Here is a 23,166-nt window from a genome sequence, read left to right on the forward strand (position 1 = left end):
GCCGAACACTCCCCGTGAAGTAAATGGTAACTGATGCACATGTCGAGTCACAAAGTTCTCCATGTTCCCATAACAAATCATACCTCTGGGGGTACTGATTCGGGAGTTTCCTTCTCTTCTGGATTGGTTCAAAATTACTAGGCTACGGAGTTGAACATTAGTAGTTGTAAACCCAAAGTTGGGTCGGCTGTTCAAAGACGAATATAAAATAAAATAAAAACATCTGATACGGTAGCCAAACTCGTCTCACAAGCGAAAATACATATCTCGTGTTACTAAGCGCACCACAACATAGAGTGAAACTTTATCTTTGAACCTTCCTTTTTTCATTAGTAAGTGAACTCTCTTCGTGTCCAATCTATTTTTCGTAAAATGCAAATTAATTAAATTCATCATTTTTAATTACCCTGTATCTTATAGGACTTGACTATCAATTAGGAATCAATTGGTTACCAACTGCAACGAGGGGATAAGGAAAAGGAATTTTTGCCAGGGAGACGCAATTGATGAGGGACAACTCATCAAATTTAGCCGCACAATCTGTGGATCTTTATTAGTGTGCGGTGGAAATTAAATGAGAGAGCACCAATCTCGTCATTTGACTGAGATCAGAATTAAGTAGCGTTCCTACCATAACCATTAAAAAGATAGAGTTCGGAAGACTAAGTGCTTGGCCGTAGTTATTATTGCTTAACAATATTGTGATTCGACTATAAATGTAACAAACGATTGCAGCGATCATCTTATGACTTTCATACTTTCGTATACAGAAGTTTAGAAAAAAAAAAATGCAATTATTTTTAAATTTTGTTTGTGTTTGTAAATTAATTCGAGTAAAACCAGTTTTTGCCTATTTTATAACCATTGAACAGTCGAAAAAATTTTAAGTTAATGACTATCAATCTTCAACTTTATAGCCTTGTAATCTTAAACCCAACTTAGAAGACCAAGGAATTTCCGGATCAAGCATTGGGACAAACTAGCCTTCGTGAAGAACTTTCTGATGGAACTAACCCTCATTTACGTTGCTTAAAGAGGATAACCACGGAAACCTCCTTCCCCTGGGGGTATTTTAAGTCAACATTATGGTCGATGCGAGCCGGGAGCAGAATTTATACCGACAGACCGATTCTTTGGGAGGCAAATGCCTTTCGAGTAATATCAGTTTTTTAAATTTTGTTTTATATAGCCGGCGTTAAACGGCCAACTCTATTCTAAGTTTACAACTATTACGTCAAGCGCTCAGGTATCATAATTTTGATCTAGTTGCGCTTGTATAATTTTGATCTAGTTGCGCTTTCTACGTCATTTTGTTAACATCGTTTGGTTTGTCATTTCTAAGTTAACTTTCAAAAAATTGGCTGGCAACAGCATTTTTATTTTTTAAGTTGTTTATTCTTATGTCTTTTAGAATTCGTTCTTTTTTAGCGAAATGTTCTTTAACCTAACAGAATTCTTTGCCGACTGTTCTCTGTATATATGAAGAAAATAAAGTAAATATTTAAGTGTTGTGAAACGAATCTTATTTAGTTGTACAAAGTACTTCAACAACTATCAATGTTCATCCCCGTAGCTTTTTAATTTTGAACCCAACCCAGAAGACAAGAAGCTCATGGATCAATCATTGAGACAAATTATCCTTCCTGAAGGACTTTCTGATGGAAGTAACGAGCATTTACGTTGCATGGGAAGGGAAGCCACGAAAACCTCCCACGGTTAGCCCGACGGCAAGGAAATGAATTAGTACCAGTTGTATAATTTCTTATGATAAATTCAATGCGCTTATAAAAATTGATATTAAAGTGCAAATGATGTTCTGAAATTTACTTACATTACGTCTATGTTATTTTTATATAAAGCAACTAAGCTATTTTTTTAACAGTTATCTTTCGATCGCATCACACATACAAAAATCACATTACCTACTTAATATTACTCCATTCGCCGTAAGGATTAATAAAATCCACGTCAATCCCAAAGCGAAAAAAAAAAATCATATTATAAGATTTTAATGTCGCTCTTGAAGTTAGGAAAACCTAGAAGATACTTTATTTTTAACATAGCAGGATCGAATGTCGTGCATAATTGGAAGTGGAGTCCTGTTTCTTAGAAGCATAAATCATTAAAAATTACCTAGAAGAAAATAAACTGCAGGAATAACTCTCATCAGCTTACACTTTAACTCTACTTCTAAACTTTTCCTCGATGAAACCTAGTTACGTTGCGAAACGTCTGTGAATCAAGTTTCTCCAAGATTATAAATTTGCACTGCAAAACTTAAATTTCAGATATTACAATTTCTCATTTTTGGAATTAAGTATCTTGTTTTATTCCGAATCTTTTCGGTAGTAAACTTGGTATGATTTTCATTTTTGTTTCCTGCATGAAATATTGGGGATTCTGATGGATAGGATTTCATAGGACGTTTAGTAGTAGTTTTAAAGTCGATTCAGTGACTGTGATTCCAGTCGGATGGTTTTTCGTTTCTGGATTTATATTTATCTGGACCAAATAAGAACGTTGTAAAATGTTTAGATTACGAGGATTAATTTTAAGTAAATAATTCTAAAAAATTGAAGCGGTTAAAACTTTAGGAACACGATAGATATGTCCGTTATCAAGAATAAGAAAAATCATCGATTGCTGCACATTATTGGAATCTTGGCCTTAAATTCAATTTCGATGAAGCCAAAATTATTTTCACCCCAGTGACATGAACTCATCTTGATGCCCTGGAATCTTCTTCTATTTGTATGGATGCTGATTCCCTTATTAACAACATCCAATCTGAGCGCGTCAATTGTTTCAACAACCAATCAGGGTCGAGAAACCCACACTACGTCACTTGCAGGTGTCCCATTGAAGCATTTATGAAATAATATTTTATCATATATTTTTCGTTGTTCGTTATGCCTTTGCATAGCAATAAGTTAAAATCACAGTTGCGGCCATTATTTAAAGTTTGGCTCTCAGAAAATTATATTTTATTTATGTCATTATCTTTATATACACTGAATCATGTGAGCTGTAATACTTGGAGTACAAAAGGCTGTTTACCTATATTGTGGGTATTCCGAGTCATGTGACAGTAAAATTTTAATTCAACTCAATTCATTTTTGCCCAAACTCTATGCAAATTTTAAATCGCCATTTCTTACAGAAAAATAGATCATAGAAAAACGTGTTTAAAGCTAGTTATTTTGAATTCATGTTATTCAAAACTCGCATAATTTAATTTTGCTTTAGGCGTACAAAGAAGCAAATTGCTCGAGGGCGATTCAACCTTATCCTTTCTTCTATCAATAAAAAGGGCGTTCAAATATTAACCCGAGTTTAATATTGAAAATTGTTTTTAGTTTCGTTTAACTACTTAATGACTGATTCGATAAATTGTTTCTTTTAAAACTCATTTATCGGAATGAAAATCTTGAAGATTAAATTTCTGAACTTTTTTTTTAAATTAGAATTATTCTTGAAGACACGATTTTTTTCAATACTCTTGTACTATGGGATTTTTTTTTTTAACATTCATTTATTTTGTTGTTGGACAAATCCCATCTTTTCTAATGAAGGTTATTAGCAGTAATCGTCATTATCGCCTAAATGAAAACTAGACTACTAATCTTTTAAGCGCCTCTAATCCCGACAATCAATTGCTTAGCATAGCTTGTACTAACTGTCTAATTAAATCTTTGAATTAAGTCGCGAGAACCAATATTTTAAAAAGAAATCTGAAATCTTGGGTCATCTGTGGACAAAACTTTCTTAATATCTACCGTACATCTCCACCTGATTTTCTTAGCACTCCAAATTCTCCCAACAGCTCTTACTCTAATTATTAATAATCGATCAAGCGTTGCCCTAATTAATCGTCATTAAAGCAGAAACTGAACTTCCACCCACAATGCACAGCCCCCCCACCTCTGATGGAACTTTTGTTTTCAAAATTGTTGTAATAAGGCGAGAGTCCATCTTCTGGAGCTTAATTACGAGTAAGTTGGACTAAATCTCGTTAGTGGAAAACTGGTAACGCCTTATGGCGCGTGCATTTTGTGTTGTGGCAGTATTATTATAACTAACTGCTCCTGCCCTAATCTCGATCATTAAAAATGCAACTTTAGCGGCGTAGATATGTGAGTATATAATCTCGCTTGGCGCACTCTGTGCCAAAGAGCAGCTTTTTTAAAAATAATAATCTATATTCTGGTTAAATAGATTCACCTTAGGTTGAAGTTTTGTGTTCTTTTTGACCTCGGTGTAATGAATTGCTTTGAGATTTTCGTTGGTGAGTTTTCAACGCTTGATAATGCTTTGTTTTAAACACGCTTCTTTAGTTTCGGTGCAATTTTAAGGTCATATAGATTAAACGAAGCCCGAAGCAGTTACACTATTCTGAACAAAAACATAACAAATTAAACCAAAATTACAATTTACAACATTAATGTTAAACCTGTCCTACTAATATGGCATGGCAATGAGGCATGGCACTGCCCATAAAAAAATAGTGCGTGGAGTCCCTCCGCGCGGAAGAAGTTAAACTTCGCAAGCTGCGACGTTAATTGTAGAAGAATCAGCAGTCGTAGAAGGATCAGTAGTTCTATTCAACGACTCTTTTTCCTGCTCCGCTCGCTTCAGTGCTCTGTAATCACGGTAATATTGTGCATTTTTTCCCTCTTGAACCAGTGGAAGTGCTTGTGGTTGCCTCATCGTCTCGCCGTGGAAAGTGTATTTGTATTAATAATGCATGTGAATGCGTCATAATGTAATTTCAGAAGAGAAAACGTAACAATCAATTCATATTCACAAGAGACGTACCTCGACATAACCTTAAATCCGTCGCATTGTCCGTGGGATTGTTTTCACTCATTTTTTACAATTGTTATCCACTAAATGTGAAAATAAAAAAATACTACCCTATTAAATTAGATGTGTATCAAAGCAAACTAAAAAAATATTTACAGAAAAACAATACTTTTATGACTTTTATTATTTTTATGCTAGTGAGAACCAAAACAATAAGGAAATGAATGAGGGAAAACTGGATCCTACCTCGTGATTTCCCGGCCAATAAAAATGTATCGTTAAACGTTTAACGTAAGGCTACTATACTAGGTCTAATTCAGGGGCTCTAGTTTAACGCAACCTTGTTGGAAGTCGCATAAGAAGTATCACTTCAAAATTGCGTATCAAGTGGTTCCATAAAATTTGTAATGCAGAAATCCTTAGAAAAGCAAAACAGAAAAACTGATTGATTTGAAAATTAATGCATTGATCATGTTCTACGTAAACATGATAAATTTGAAGTAAAACAAAATTTTGATTATAATAATATTATAATACCCATGCAAAAAAAAAATTCCGTTCACTCAAACTGTAGGCGCTCCAAGATAGAGTCATGTTGACAAAGTTATTTCATAATATGTATCTTTTTATGATTTGTTGTTAGTTTTAACTTTTTGTTTCTTACAAGTAATGTGCAGAAGATGTGTTTATACATTGTTATACGCGTAGTAGAAACCTAATCTGTAAAAGCTTTTGCGCGAGCAGGAAAACAAAATAAAATTTTAGTCCTCTAAAATATACGTGATGAAACAAAGAGTTAAATTTATTTAAAATTCCCTATGAAGCGTTAATAATATGGAAGAACGTTGTTTCTCTATAAGTGTCTCGTTGAAACACTTTAAATATCAGCTATCCCTAAGTTTTTCTTTTTCTTTGAATCCTTGAAAGGATTTAAAACACTTATATTTTTCTTTGCCTCTAGGATGGAAAATTTTCTTTTTGAGCTATTAAGGAAGAAAGAATGAAATGAAAAGAAATGGTCGAATGTAATCGATATTAAGCTAAATCCGACAGAATTTGTTAACACAAAAAGAAATGGTGAAAATAATTGAAAGCTTTGTTCGTGTCCTTATTTTCACGTTGCTTTTGATGAGTTGTGAACGAACTGAATACCGCCTTCAGCACTGCATCTCGATTTCGCAAAGCTTGATGCAATAGTTTTATTTATTTTTTTAATTACCTACTATTTTCTCCATTTAAGGAGTTTTCATAAAACTGAATTAATAAAAATACCTAAAGTGCCTTTAACTATTTTTTTTCCAGACTTTGTTTATAGCACTTTGATTTCGTTACCTTCAGTACGCTATACGTTTTGGCGCAGTTTAAGTTTCTTTCGGCTTTTCTGTTTCCAGACTCTAAGCTAAACCCAATCAATGTCTAACAGAAGAATAGGGCATATAGATAGCAAAAAACAACGTAAATAAAGCACAAATGAAAGTACATAAATTGACATACTACAGTTCCAGTTTGCAGGGTGTGAATGATTTTAATCAAATGATTAAAATCATTGATTAAAATCATGATTTAAATCAAATGATTTTTTTAAAAAAAATCACTAATTTTAATCAAAAAACGATTTTTTACTAAACGATATGAACAAGCGTTAACTCCAGCTCATTTCCTAGCTTACCTCTTGGATCCTAATTCTGAAGTACAATGTTTAACACTAAATGAAAAAGATCAAGCTGTAAACTATGTTAAAGAAAAGTATGGAGAAACCTCCTTATTAAGTATTTTGCTAAAATTCATTGTACGCTCTCCTCCGTTTAATGGAACTTTGTTTGATAAAGAATCTCTAGAATCTTTAAACATCTTGGAATGGTGGAAATCAATTGCGCTTCTAAAGAACTGTGTAGGTCAAAAAGAGTTTGATGCAATACAGTTGTTATGTACTGCAAAAGGAACAACTGCAGGGATAGAGAGGATGTTTTCCACTTTTGGACTTGTACATACTAAACTACGGAATCAATTGGGTGTAGAAAAGGCAGCTGAATTAGTCCTTATGTTTAAATCTTTAAATAAAACTAATTAAATGATTGTTTAAATAATTTGATATTGTAGATGTAGAATTAATAATTATCACATATTGTTTGATAAACAATTTCTTTCTTGATTTGTAGTTTGAAATCACTTTGTTATTGTTTATTTCTTATTTCACCTTTTGCTTTTAAATTATTAAGAAATATTTTGTTGATAATGGTTAGTAATGTTTATTTCCAATGTATACCATAAGTAACAATAGTAATACAATACAACTTTAAATCTATGGTACACAAAATTGATTATATTCCATAGAATTGAAATTATAAAAAAATCATGATTAAAATCAAAAAAATCCGATTTTTTTGATTTTTTAAAAAAAATCATGATTTTTATACACCCTGGTTCTGTGAAAAGTATTCAAGTGTTTAAACGTCAATTGAAACGTTTAGACTCTGATGAAGAAGGTTCTTGTTTATAGAATCGAAACCATGGAATGCTATGTACTTTCAATTGTACTTTATTCCTTTTTTATTTTTTTTTCCTTTAGCCAACAATATGTTTTAATACCATTCACTAGTTTCTTCTTAATAAGGAACTCCATAGAAGTATTGAACAGGATTCACTGTAATACTAACTCCTACAGAAAGATCAAATACAGCATTATTACTCTCGAAGGCTTAATAATCCATAATATGTAAGGATAGTTTTGCATGGTTTTTCTTATGGGTCTTAAATATGTCCTACAAAACGCCTTGTGTGAATAGAGAATGTTAAACGATATATTTAAACTGATGCATTTTTTTAACCCTTCAAATATACAATTCTGGAATATATTGAATACAAAATTAGTTGTATCTCAAAAAGCGATTAAAAACCAAAAAATTATCGTATTAATTTGCATTTTTTTAAAAAAATATAACAATTCCCTCAAAATAAGGAGATAAAATATTTGAGAAATTATCTGAATTTTTAACCTTAATATTTATATTTTAAATCTACTACGTAAGCATGTCTGTACCATTAATTTTCAAGATATATAGATATCAAAGAATAAAATAAGTAAATAAACATGATTCCATATTAATATTGGCTGTTGAACTCAAGTGCGCTTGACTAAATTTTATCAATAATTTTAAATGTCTTCGAAAAGCCTTATAATCCTTAATATGTATGGATAATTTTGCATGGCTTTTCTTATGAGTCTTTAAAAAATAGTACATAGTACATAAAATAGAAATAGTAATAATAGTAACAGTTACATAAATCCATTAAAACGCCTTGTGTTAATAGAAAGTGTTAGACAGTACCTCTTAAACTACTCAATTTTTTAAACCCTGTTAATTTGCAATTCTGAAATATATTTGAAAGAAAAATTAATTATTTTCATAACGTGCTTAAAAAAAATTTCTTTATTACTTTGCTTTTTGTATAAAATACAGCAATTTTTTTCAAAACAAGGAGCGAAAAAAATATTTGAGAAATTATGTGTATTTTTAAACCTGCTTCGTAAGCATGTCTGTACCATTAATTTTCAAAATAAATAGATAGAAACTGCAAAATCGTAGATTCTAATGAGCACCTATTCGTTTCTTTTCTATTTTTGTACAGTGATAAAGATTAATTATACAGATGGTGTATATATATCTATCTCCCTCCCAGAATTCCTTGCAGAAGAAAAACTTCCCCCGATTCAATTAGTTTAAAATGGTGCGTCTCTACTTTCTTACCCTTTTTAAGCAGTTCACAACTATGGAAGAGACGGAAAGTAAACGGCTGATTGCTTTTCTTGGCGAGTGCGTTAAACTCTGCGATTACGATAATGCGGCTGATGAGTCGCCAATTACATGATTGGTTATTTGTTTCTCTTTGTAATAGTGGCCAGAACCTAAATTGTTCTCAGGCGAACAATCGGAACCACTTCGACCTTTGAAGGGATTTATGATTCCGTATTAATATTGGCTGTTGAACCCAAATGCGCGTGACTAAATTGTATCAATCATTTTAAATGTCCTCAAAAAGCTCATTGTCATGCAAATCTGGAGTGTGTTTACTGCAACAACACAAATGATTTTTGCCCTCTATTTCCTAAACATTTTTTTTTAAACTTTAAAAACGAAGTGAAGTAAAAGTAATTGTGAAACGATGCATACATAACTTATAATTCAATGAGATTCACAGAAAATCTGAAAAGCTGAACATCTCGTGGAGTTCGTGGAAATGAGCTTAAAAAATCTTGTTCGCAATCTGCACTTGAAATTTGAAATTATGAATCTTCGATAAAGTAGAAAATTCAGTACAGGACACATTTCAAACAAGTATTTTTTTCTAAATCAGGACTGGCATGATGTTTTATATCGTGACTTAAATCATTTGATTTTTTGTTTAAAAAAAATCATTGTTATAAGTCAAAAAAAAATTTTTTTTTTTTGTATTTAGATTAATTTATAAATATATTCTTAAGATTTTGATTTTTTTTAAGTAGGATTTCATTGATATTGGAGGTTTTATCCAAAGAAGCAATGAAAGGGTAATTTATGTGAATTACGCTCAAAATTTATGCTTGAACTAGGTTAAATAGTAAATAAAAAGAGAATTAAATGTAGACTAAAGTGTTGTGAAACTTTTAAATTATAACCTTCCGTTACCTGTGTATAAAATAATCTGCTATTTAATAAACATGTTTCTATCGTACCAATTTAGTTTTATGTTTACTTAAATACAAGTTTTTTTTTTTTTTTTAAACTTATTGAACACTTAGTTTGTGTATATATTCTGAAGAAAGACTTGTCCTCCCAAGAGTAACTTAGAATAATTGATTTTTCTTAATGCTTCCTTATATAAATCAATTTTCTCTTCATGTGATATCTAACTGACAAATTTGGTCTTTGTCTTTACAAATTCATTAAAGTATTGAGCAGGTATTGAGTAAGACAATTATAATTTCAGTAAGTGTATTTAGTAACAATTAATTAATCATTTTAGATAAAAAATAAAGTACTTTAGTTTTAATATTGCTTTTAAATAGTTTTAAGCATCATTAATTAATTATATTTCATTAGAGATCTGATTAGTTTATGTTAGAAAATCAACGAAATTCGTTATAAACAAAATAAAAATCAATATTTTTCCCATCCATGTTTTGAGGCATTCCGCTTTAGTTTTTTTAATGTATTTCAAATCTGAAAATTCTTGTAAATTTTTTATTTTACCACAATTCATCTAGCGTTGGAAAAAATCGGGCATACTTTTTCGTTGAACCTAAAAGATTTTGTTTTGTAAATTCAAAATTCTATTTTACGTTTAAAAAAAAAAGTTTGAAAAATCGAAAAAGTCATTGAAAATTCACGAAATCAACCATTTCGGTTGCTACTTAGTAACTTTTTTCGTTCTGGAACGTTTTAAAACGGTGCGTTTGAAGAACAGTGATCCTTAAAACTAAATCTAAAAACAACCGAAAATGAAGATTAATAAAAATGTTCTCTCTTTCGAATATGAACTTAATCCTTCTCTAAAGTGAAAAAAAAATTAAAAAGGAATTCAGCAACTGAATATTGTCCATTACACGATTTCTAAGCAATGCATTAAAAATTACAAAATAAAAGGAAAGAGCCATAGCCAGAAAAAGAAAAAAAAGTGGCCTGCCACACATAAACATTCATTCCCGCGGTCGCAGTTATGTTATCTCAGACCACCCCAGATGAAAGGCGTAGGAGTGTGTAGGGTGGAATCCGAATGAGATTGAAGGCAGCAGCACTTCAGATTCGTTCTTATTTCCGTTCAATCTAGAAGTGCTCAACGAGAATTATTTGCTCAAAGTTTCCCCCGCATTTTCCCATGTCTTCCACAGCAGATACTGTTGTTAGAATGGGAATTTCTCTAATCTCCTGGGGCTGCGGTGGATTAAAATTACAGGGTTAGATTTGGCTAAATAATACTTAATGTTATGTTCGAGAATGGGTGTCACCTCGTAAAAAAAAAAAAAAGAACTGGATTTGGGTTTGTTGTCGCTTTATGTTGTCATAATTGTCGTGTTTTCCATCGTAATGGCTTTTCTTTTGTTGCTAAATATGGAGCGTCGGTGTTACTCGTACGAGGGGGAAAAAATTAATAAGTATGATAAATTAAGTGAAATTCCGGTTATTCAAACTTCGAAAAGATGTTATCCGAAGTTTGTTGAATGTCGACATGGCAATGTCAATGCCAATTTTCACGTAGTTGAGCTTTTTTATTAAAAAAAAAGTATATTAAATAGCATTTTTCTGATTTACATCCCCAAATGTCGACAATGAGTACTGATTGTGGTCATTTACATCAGCAAATGTCGACATTTAAAATGTACTGATGAAGAAATTATAAACATCAATGTGTCTCATGTATAGCAGCACATACATGTCGACATTCAGCATGCACTCAGTGGTTGGGAGGGTGAATTAAAAATTTTAGTTTAACATCAATATTTTTCATTTATATCAGAAAATGTCGACATTCAGCATGCACTCAGTGATTGGGAAAGTAAATTAAAAAATTTTGTTTAATATCAATATTTCTCCTTTACATTATTAAATATCGACAAACATGACCTAGCACTTAAAGTAAATTAAAAAAATTTTAGTTTAATATCAATATTTCATTTACATTAGCAAATGTCGACATTCAGCATGCACTAAATGATTATGAAACTAAATTAAAAATTTTAGTTTAACATCGATAATTTCCATTTACGTCACCACATGTCGACATGTAGAATACACTAATGGCAGGGTTTTAAGTAAAAAAATAAAATGATGATAAGAATTCTTTTAATACGAAATTCACTATCAATGCGTATCAAATTGTTAACATTTGTAACAATGTTAATTGTTACAAATGTTATGTAACAATTTTCTTGTTACAAATGTTATCGCATAAATAAAGAACAAAGATTTATTTCTTAGTGTGCAGTGTGATGTTTTCTTAGTGTGATATTTTTGAAGCGAGTGAAGTTTTTAAATCAAGTAACCTGACTGGTTCTTAACATCGCATAAATAAAGAACAAAAATTTATTTCTTAGTGTGCAGTTCCAGATAGAGTAAAAATTTAATCTAAATGGCTGATTTCATAATGTGGAGTTCCAGATAGAGAAAAATTTTGATGTAAATGGCTGATTTAAGTGCACTGTATTTGATGTAAATGGCTGATTTCTTACTGTGCAGTTTCAGAAAGCGCAAAATTTTGATATAAATGGCTGGTTTCTTATTGTGCAGTTCCAGATAGTGCCAAATTTTAATCTAAATGGCTGATTTCTCATTCTCCAGTTTCAGATAGCGCAAAATTTTGATATAAATGGCTGGTTTCTTATTGTGCAGTTCCATATAGTGCAAAATTTTAATCTAAAGGGCTGATTTCTCATTGTGCAGTTTCAGATAGTGTAAAATTTTAATCTAATTTAAAAAAAAGAAGGAAAAAAAAACTTTCAAAACTACTCTAAATATTTACAAATTACCCCTGCATAGCACCTAAAACACCCAATAAAATAACCGAAAACTCCCCAACAAATAGGTGAAAAGTATTTTGAGGATACCAATTACCAACTTTCTTGGCTACTGAATAACATATTGTCTGTATAACATATTGACTTGTTTTCACATTAGTTTGTAAACAAACATCAATCACCAGTTGTGTTGAAATGGACCTGACAAAAATAATCTTGACGTCTCATGCCACTGGTCCAATCTCTCTCTCGCCAGTAGCTCCCTGAACTTGGAAAACATACATCTCTTTCTGTTGATAGAGAAAAGTGCATTATCTTCAAACACGCTTGGTGGTCCCTCACGGAAGTAAGGCACTCTTCCCTGAGGGTTGTTGAGGAAAGGCTCTTCTACCATCTCGAACATTTTCGAAAGATTACCCATGATGGGAGAACTTGAAATCGTTCCGATGTAGCTTTTGGTGGTTATGTGCGCCTGTTGAGTTGTTTGGACGTTTTCTATCTTTTCCAGTGTTGAACCACTTTTTTTTTTTTTTTTTTTTTACCATCCCAAACTTATTTTCCCTTATAGCGCAGAGGAGCTCTCACCACACTTTCAGACATTTTTACTTCAAAATATTCAGATTGCTTGCAAATAAATTCGGACTTGTAGCATTTGAAACTGTGAAGCTTTTCAAGAAAGATACTTTGTCTAGCAATAAAAACTTTCGTTGTTTAATATTGTGTTGGTTGGTGTTGTATGAATCTTTGAATTTTGAAAACTGCGTAGTATGTCAATAGAAAAAAATTAAAAATAGAATATATTGAATAGTCCAGTTTAAATGCTTGTTGTTCAATAATAGTTTAATATCAAACTTTAAAGTTAAAAAAAGTTTTCCGAAATTTCTCGTGTTACCATGATGTACTCTTGTAAAAGTAACTAATTTTTTTCTATGGATTTTTAGCGAATTTTTCGCTGTTTCTTTTTGTTTCCCAGAATGTTTCTAGATTTTACGAAACCATTCGAAAAGAATCTTCGAAGAAATTCCGGTAAAAGATCCGCTGGTGCAATTTATTTATAGACTAAATAAACACATTTTTATAATATTAAATATAGTTTATTTTATGTTATAACCGTCGTTAAACAGCCGGCCCAATTTTGGGTTTATGACCACTTATGTTCAACTCCGTATCTTTGTAATTTTGAACCCAATCTAGAAGACAAAGGAACTCCTGTATCAAATATTGGGAGAAATTTGTCTTCGAGGAGAACTTTTTGATGGAATTAACCCACATTTGCGTTACATTTTGAGGAGAAACACGGAAACCTCTCACGGTAAGCCTGACGACGTGGGGACTCTTAACTCATTATCCGTCTACCACTGAAGATATTTCACGTCAGCATTGTGGTCGGTGCAAGCCGGATGCGGAATTCGTATCAACCAGCCATCGCTGGAATTCGAACTCAATTCGCCTCATTGTAAGGTTGTCTATTGCGCCACCACGAATTAGATGAAATATATTATAATAAATATAAATTTCAGAAAAGTTATAATTTTACGCAAATAATATTTTATCATAAATGAAATTGGTTAGATAAATTAAGTCGAGCAATTTGGAATGAACTAGAATTAACGAGCCATTAAGAGGCCTTTCCTCTCCTGACCGAACATAACTGTCGAAGGGATTGAGACGGGGAGGGAATATTCTAAAAATGCTTTTAATCCTCTGTGTTAAATTTCACAAATAAACTGATGATGGATATTTACTGTATTTGGCATTATCTTTCGATAAAGGTAAGGTAGAAGGCCGTCACCTGATCAGGAACTTGACTTATAAAGCGTTGACTTATATTCTCTTTTAATTTTTTCTGTCCTTCTTCTTCTGACCAAATTCTTTTTCTGTCTTAAGTGTTTGAAAAGTAGATAAATAGTACACAGTTGCCTGTTTTTTTTTTTTTTTTTTTTTTTTTTTTTAGTATCTTTATTTTTACTAAAATATCGTTAAAAGATTTTTCTAGCATTATCCAAATCGCTTTTCTTCATTTTAAAACTGTAATAGAATTTGATTTAAAAAAAATCTGAAAGCTGAGGAACGTGCAGTTATAAATCACTTATTCAAAACCACAAATAGCATCATTTTATTGATTTAAATCAATAAAATGTTAAATAATTATCCAAATCGCTTTTCTTCAATTTAAAGCTGTAATAGAATTTGATTTTAAAAAATCTAAAAGCTGAGGAACGTGCAGTTAGTTATAAATCACTTATTCAAGACCACAAATCGCATCATTTTATTGATTTAAAATTTTGAGTAAAAATTAATAGCAAGTCTTGAAAATTATTAATTCTATTTCTCACAAATCTAGTAACGCCATCCCTTTATTTCCTGTTTTTTCTCCTTTTTTTGTGCTGTTTAATAATACTGTATCATCAAAAATTTGTTAAGTACAAAAGAATACCAAGGAAACACACATTAAAAACTTGGTCTAAAATTCAATTTTGCGAGGGTAAAAGACCTCTTTTAAAAAATAAAACTATTTCACAAATTTGATATTAATCGTAAATTGACTCAAGAGTGATTTTCTAAATCAACTATGAAGTTTGTTATAGCAACTGCCTAAATTTATCTTATTATACTTATAAAATTATTATAATTCTTATTATACTATCGCCCTATGAATAAGTAAGCGGATTACATATTTTCCTTTTGGCAGACAGACTCTTGGGTGTTAAACTGAAGAAAAATTTTGGGTGGATTGTGATGAAACACAGTGAAACAATAAAAACCAGAGTGTGTCAGGGGCATTTGTCCGGAAGCTGTCTGTTGTCCTCACCATTGTTACCCATCCTCTGACTCATCTTCTTTCTCCCCAGCATCCGCCCACGCAGCTGTTATATTTCCCTCATAACATTTTCACTCCCTGACGACGACATAAGATAGAAGCTTATTCTAATGTCTTTGTAAAAAGTTAGAACTATCCTTTGTATTTATCACTGCAATTTTTTTCCCTTTCTTTATTTATATATTTAAGTGGGAGGTTTGTCATTTTTTTTTCTTTTATGTCTTTGCTGTTTTGAAATAACGCAAATCATTTTTTTCGCTTCTACTGCTTGTGTTTTCCAAGCTAAGGGTACATAACCTTTTTTTTTTTTTTTTTTGGAGAAGTGACATGGGAAAAATAATTCAACTTTCGAGCACAGTACATGTCATTTGTAATTTATCATTTAACAAAAGTTTTAAATTTCATTTAAAAAAAACGTTTAAAATCAAATAGTAAAATTTCATTAAAAACCTATACGTGACGCTATGGCGCACACTTTCATCAGTAGGATTACCATTCCTGTCTTTTATCCTACTGATAAAGGTGTACCATAGTGAGATCAGAGATATTAATCTGACCAAGATTTTTTATCATTCTTGTCTTTTATCCTACTGATAAAGGTGTACCATAATGAGATCAGAGATATTTATCTGCCCAAGATTTTACACCATTCCTGTCTTTTATCCTACTGATAAAGGTGTACCTTAGTGAGATCAGAGATATTAATCTGGCCAAGATTTTTTACCATTCCTGTCTTTTCCCCTACTAATAAAGGTGCACCATAGTGAGAACAGAGATATTTATCTGACCAAGATTTTTTATTATTCCTGTCTTTTATCCTACTGATAAAGGTGTAGCATAGAGAGAACAGAGATATTAATGTGACCAAAATTTTTTATCATTCCTGTATTTTATCCTACTGATGAAGATCTATCATAGTGTCACCAAAACCAATACCTCCTAGTAGAGAGAAGGCTTCAGCACGGGTTTCCATAAACAGGAAATTTTACCCTTTAGTAGGTCCAAACGTACGGGAATCTTTCGTATAAACCCCCACTGCGCAGCTTAATAGCCCGAACGTGGTGGCATTTTACTTATTTCCTCCACGGCGCAGTTTATGTACTACTAACTTGATTCGTGCTGAGGCATTCTCTCTTATAGAAGGTGTTACGAAAAGGCTTATGAATTTCTAATAAAATTTTACTATTTGCAATTTTAAACGTTGTTTTCTATGAAATTTATTTTCATCACAGGTCTTTATTTTCGTATTTTTTAACTTGAATATTCCTGACTTTAATAAGAATAATATTATTTTGCTTAACTTTAAGGGATAAATAGCATCAAAAGTAAATATGTTTTCAAAATACAAAATAAATAAAAAATTATTAGTTTGCACGCTTATCTTTTCTACACATAATAAAATATGTTTTTCTTGATTTTTACTTTATATAAAAATAAATTACTTCGATAAATAAATCCTTTAAAATTATTATTTTTTTCGAGATTATAGTAAAATAATCTTGTGCCGTCCTAAAATAATCTAGTATTATGTAAATTATCTGCTATTTAGAGTTGTTCGAAAATCGCATCTTTCTTGCGTTATTTTTGTCCTCTTCCCTTTGTCAATCGCAATCTTTTTGATAAATTTTCCTCTATCTTTTCTTTTTTTTTCTGCAAAATTCAATTTTTTAGTATTATTTTTTGAAATGTATAATCCCTAAATTCCTTTAAAGAAATATTAAAATATATATATCTTTCATATTGACTATGTTGCATTCATAACTACCGAGTATATTCAAAATTATCTTTCGGCTAGAACATTAATCAATTATTGTAATTATCCGCAAAATTAAACGTGCAAACGTTAGACATTTTTTTTTCAATATATTTTTTAACAGGATGTGCGAGATGTCTCAATTAATTGCCGGTGTTTTAATTTGATCGCTTATTAATTTTTACCCCAGAACGTGTAAAATTAAATAATCGATCTTTCTAATGTTTAATCACTCTGCCCCGCTTTCCGAGTGAATTTTTATATTTACTTATTATCCCGGGTAAAGGATATTTTAATTAATTAGCGAACAAAACCTGACGTTTAAAAGTCGGGGTAATTCTTTCTCGCCGCTAATTTTCTATACTTCAATGGTAAATATCTCCCGAGAGGATTTATTTGATCGCAAAAAAAAAAAAAAAATTAAATCGAATTATTTAATGTTGGAAATTATTAATTAATATTTTTTGTAAGCTTTGAGATGTAGAAATATAAAATATTATTGTCCTACTTTTCTTTCTTGAGAAGTTTGGAATGGGATTTTAATTTTGCAACGTTTTATTGAATAAAAGTCGTTTGAAGTAAATATTTAAATATCAAAATTTATAATTTAATGACTGAAAGTAATAAATTTTTTTTTCACGTCTTATTATTATTTTTATTTATTCTTTCAGGAAAATGAATTTATTATATTTCAGTGCTTTAAGTAGAAACACACGAAGGGTGATAGTTTTACTTTTTTCTGTTGTTATTTCTTTAATTAGTTTTTGTTAGCTCGCGTTAAATTTATGTTCTGGATTCTTGATTGAAATCTATTGATTCTGATTAGAATCGCGTTGATGATTCGTTTTGTACGAATCAAAGTTCGATTAGAAATCGAATTTTTTATCTGTTGGTTCGGTGTAATTAATTTGAAGACTGGGCGAAACATCATTCGAAAATGTTTTTGCTTTTTTTAAAAGTTGATTTAAATCATGTGCTGTTGTTTTTTTTCATATCATATATTAAAGCATTAATTTGAATCGAAAATATTTTTTATGCAGGGGTCTGTTTAAAACAAATTTGTGTCCGTTAACGGACTCTTCACAAAATATCTTTTCATAAAAACGGGCTCTTCACAAAATATTTTAACTCAAAAACGGACCCTTCACAAAATAATTTTTCTTTTAATCGGACCCTTCACAAATTTGTTTATCTTTATTATTGTTTTGTTAATCGAATAAACCCTTCCCGAAAGACAGATGTAAATGAATTAAGCTTGGTGTTCGGCAGACGCTTCCTTTATTCGTCCAAAATGAATATTCTGCGTTCAGCAGTATAGGCTAAATACCAAATATTTGTATGTTGCATCTCTAATTTTGAAGCAGTAATTGCTGTTTATTTTTAAAAATTAATTTTTTTTTATTATAATTTTGCAGTGCTGAGCATAATCTTGTATCTATTTACAATTTAAAAACTCCTTGAAAAAGTTTTTTGCATTAACCGGACCCTATTTGCACAAATTCATAAAAGCAGGACCCTGGTTGAAAGAATGTGACTTAACGCTTATTTTATATTCACAAATGAAGAGTAATTTTTTCACTATGTTACAAAAACGGACCTTTCACAAAATTTCTGGACAGACCCCTGGCAATATAATTTATAAGCATATTCTTAAGGGTTTATTTTTTATTTTATTTTTTTATTGTAGGGTTTTTATTCATTGATGAAGGTTTTATCAATAAAAAAAATGAAACGTGTGTTTGCAAATTATTATTTGACGTTTTAAATAAACTAATAAATAAAAGAAAAACTAAATTTGGATGAAAGTAATGCGATACTTCTAAATTAAAATTTTCCATAAGCTTTGTATCAATTAATTTGCTGTTTAATGAACATGTTTCAATTTTACTTATTTAATTTTAAATATATTTAAATGCACGTACTTTTAAAACTTAAATGTGTAGTTAGTGTATATGTTACCGTCAATGACCGAATTCAAGAGAATGTCGACTTTCACCGGTGAATGTCAACAATCACAAAGTCGATTTGGTGAATTTCCGAAATATTTGTTATACCCGATTTGATATTAATTTGTTCGTTGATATTTTTTATATTTATTCGATATTTTGATATCTGCAGATGATAGATTAAGGGGAACATCAGTGTTCGGAGTACCGGTTAAATGCATACTTAGCAGTAGTTCATGGCCTTAAGAAAACATTGATGTAAGGCATACCGGGCAGTAACGCTGAACCTTTAAAAAAACATTGATGTTGGGTATACCAGGCAAATATATACCGGGCAGTGGCACTTAACTAGAACTAGTATATATTTCGAACATTTACCAAAGCGATTGTCAACATACACCGGTGGAAGTCAACAACCACAAATTTCGATCATTCTTAGTAGCATATATAAATAATGAAATTTAGTTACAATTTATGAAAGTGTACAGCTTGAATAAGAGTTATTATGATTTTATTCAATGGCTAGTTTGCAGAAATTTAATAGTAATTTTTTAATACATAGTATTATTTTTGCTATATACTGATATTGCTGATTATTTACAGCGCAAAACAATATTGTTTATATATAATATTGTTTTAAGCAATAATAGAAGAACTGGGTGGTTGAAAAATCTTACAAGTATACTCAAACTAGAACTAATGCGGATTGGTTATGTCAAAACTACCGTGAAATCAAAAGCAATTCAGCTACATTAAATATACCCAGATTGATGCGACTACTTTATGGTATTTTCCCTGATTAATAAATATACTCCCAAAAATATCACTTACCTGTTTCAGCCTCTAAGCTCTTCAATAGTGTTATAAGTTTTATTAATAAATTTTATCGGAATTTTAGTTAGTAAATGTAAAAAGTACATCAGATTTAAATAAAGCAAAAATCCGATTTATATTTTTAAAAAAAATGATTTTTGGTTACTCTATTTACCAGAAAAATTATAAAATGTGAGACGTTCTAGGACTTCTTTTTTTTTTTTTTACTTGTGAAACGGGAAAAATCCACTCAAAATTGAGTGGCTAATGTTAACTTTTTAGCTATTATTTTGAATAATGTATTTATATGAGAACTAAGTAATAATAATCAGAAAGTAAATAATATATTACAATATTTGTTGTACATGAAAAAAGTTGCCCAATTTCGTGTGAAATAAACACTCTGAAAATACTTTTGCTTTAATGATTGGATTTTCACTGAGATTTAATTTATGATCCTAGTGATCTACTTTAGTTTTTCTAAAAATGTAGAACGACATTTTTAATTCGATAGTCAGACTCGTAAAACTTGACTTTCTTTAAATAAAAATAAATTTTTTTCGAGACAGTATTTTTAACCTTCAAAGTAAAAGTAATTCTAGTAAATATGATCCAAATAGTTTAGTTTAAGGATGCCTGCACAACAATTTTTGGAAGTGGGCCGCAGAAAAATCATTGGGCTGAGGTGACTAAAGGAAAAGAACGTTAGAATGAGGTGAGCCAGGTTCGAATCTCAATGGTGGCTTGTTGAGACGATTTCTTCATCTGGCTCGCACCTGCTACGGTGCTAATGTAAAATATCCTCAGTGGTAGACGGATCTTGGGTTAGAATCCTTTTGACATTGGGTTAATCATGGGAGGTTTCAGTGGATTTCTTCTCCATATAACGAAGATATGGGCTACAAAAAGTCCTTCGCGAAGGCTAGTTTCTCCTAATGTTTGATCCAGGAGTTCGTTTGTCTTCTGGGTTTTCAGTGGTTGAGTTCAAAATTACAAGTTTGCGGAATTGAACTTTGATAGTCGTAAACACAGAATTGAGTCGTCTGTTCAAAATAAAATTATAATCCTCTTTCAATGATAATTTTATTTTTTACTCAGTATAAATTACTCACCACTTTAATTTTATTGAATTCTTAAACTACATTAACTTCAAATCATATTTTGGTTTTAAAAAAAAGTCTTAACTCATCACCCGTCTACCATGTGAGGATATTTTACTTTAACACTGTGCGAGCCGAGCGTGGAATTCGTATCAACCAGCCATCACTGTGATTCGAGCCTGGGTCACTTCGTTGAGAGGCGAGTGCTCTATCCCTTGATCCACCATTGCTCAACTCATTGGGTTTGAGGAAAAAGTGGCTACTAAATTATTTGTATACCGGCCACTGGCTACTTACTGAAAGTTCAAACTTTCAGTTCTACTTTAAAATGTACTTAAGAAAACTTTTTAGTTTTAAGCATAAATTGTTTGACCTGTCTGTATAATGTATGTAGCATTTAGATAAAAATAAACATGATTTCAAATATTGTAAATATTCTGTACAAGTTTCATTTTTTTTTTTTTTTTCTTTTAAAATTTTTCTTTATGTTTGAAAAAATAAATAAACTTTGAAAATATGTTGTTAAAGTATCAAATTTTGTTAAATCGTATTAAAAAAATTTAATTAAACTCTCATTCAAGTTTAATTGCATTGTTTTAAAAATTTGATATTTAATTTTAGTAACAAATAAGGTTTCTTAGAAAATTTTGATAAAGCTAAGATTTATCATAAATTTAATTTTAAGTGGTTTTCTAAAATAATAGTTTTAATTTAAACAAATTTCTGTTATTTAATTATTATGTATCAATAATCTTTTTTCTGTTGTTTTGATATATTCTAATTTACTTTTTTAACATTTACTTATTACCGAAATAAAAATAATAATTTTTTCAGAGAATGCAAAAATCAATCTCAAAATATTAATTGATTTATGTAAGAGTAAAAAAATTTTATCATTACTATGTTTTTTTTTTTTTTGTTTGTTTGTTTTTTTTTTAATTTATTAGTTAATTTTTGTTTTAATATTCTTGCATTCCATTCATTCAGGAATGGTGAAGAGGCTGAACTCTCGTGGCTGAACGAAAAATTTCTAATTAGTGCTGCCATCTCTTGGAGTCAGACGAATTTAAATTTTTGATTAACAATTTCTATTTTTCGAATTTGCTTTAAAACTTCATGAATAAATATGTAAATATTTAGTTATTAGTAAATCCTTATGATTTCTTTTTACTTTTACAGCACCACTTTAAAATGGCTGAACATTCCCGAAACAGGCTCGCCTTAAATATATAAGAAATTTGCTTTGTTCCAACTACTGACGAAAACCTTTGGTAAGTGCAATAAATATATTTCATTCTAATTTATTAATTGTTAAAAATTGTTTTATTTGCTGACTGTTTCAATAAGGAGTTGGGATGTTATTTTCAAGTTAGAATGATTTTTTTCTTACAGATACATCTACATATGAATGTGAGGTTAATGTGTATTATTTATTGCGTGCGTTTTTACTCACACATAAATGCATGATTAAAGTAACATCCGCATTAAACAAGAAGCGAATATTATAATTATTTGAGTCTTAAAACAATAATCACGTAAGAAACATTTTTTTCCGTAAAAACAAAGCATTTCATTTAAAACGATTTTTTTTGTTACTGTTTTTATTCCTTTACTATTTCTTGTTATAATTTATTTTAACTTTTAATGTTTAAAATTCTCTCTGTATATTTGCCCTGTTAAATAATGTTTACAGACGAAAATCATTTTTCTGTTTATTTTCTTTTTTATTTATAATTTAAAACTCACAAATTACTGTCTAAAGTTTAAATCTACTATTTAAAGTTTGTTTTATTTAGATTAACTGTGATTCCCTTTATTTATCGTGTAAATTTATTTAAAATTGAGAGCTGTTATAATTTAATCTAATTTCATTAAAAAAAATTGTGGCTAGTTTACTTTTGAAACTTTAATTGAATAAGAAAAATTCTGCCAAGATTCTTTTTTATTTAAACTTAGAAGCTGTAAAGTAATTATTGAAAATTATAGAAAATATTGAGTTATTAAAAATTATTGAAATAGATTTGGAAAAAAATCAGTAAAATTATTTTTTTTTTTTTATAAAATTTAAAATGAAATGAAAATTTTGAGATGATAAGAGTCTTTACTGATGTATTAGTATAGATGAGTAGTGAAAGTAATAATGTTTTGAAATGTATTGTTATGATTTAATTTTACTAATATTTTTATTATAATAACATTTATAAAATTTGCTAATTATAAACTGAAGTTTTAAAGGTATCTTTAAGAAAATCAAAGAATTCAACTTAAATAAGAAAAGTATAATTTATTTCAAAAATATAACAAATGCTTTTTTTTTTGTGACATTACAAAACTGTACCTTATTGTACACATTCACGAAAACAATTCTCTGGTTAAATAAAGCACCATTCTTTGTGAATTTTAAATTCACAAAATTATGATAAGATTGTTCACACAAA

The 23,166-nt window shown here is 30.1% G+C and overlaps 1 protein-coding gene across 7 annotated transcripts in view; it reads left to right on the forward strand.

The window, feature by feature from the left end:
- LOC107452053 (tyrosine-protein phosphatase Lar) overlaps positions 1-23,166 on the forward strand; it is a 218,635-nt gene that overhangs the window by 77,466 nt on the left and 118,003 nt on the right. For all 7 annotated transcript variants that reach the window (XM_043043655.3, XM_071182029.2, XM_087160767.1 and 4 more), the window contains one exon: positions 21,908-21,999. The gene's annotated coding sequence lies outside the window, so the exon portion shown is untranslated. The remainder of the gene's footprint in view (positions 1-21,907; positions 22,000-23,166) is intronic.

This window comes from Parasteatoda tepidariorum, chromosome 4 (assembly GCF_982258835.1).
Source record: "Parasteatoda tepidariorum strain Cologne lab strain chromosome 4, Ptep-v5.0, whole genome shotgun sequence".
Lineage (NCBI taxonomy): Eukaryota > Metazoa > Arthropoda > Arachnida > Araneae > Theridiidae > Parasteatoda > Parasteatoda tepidariorum.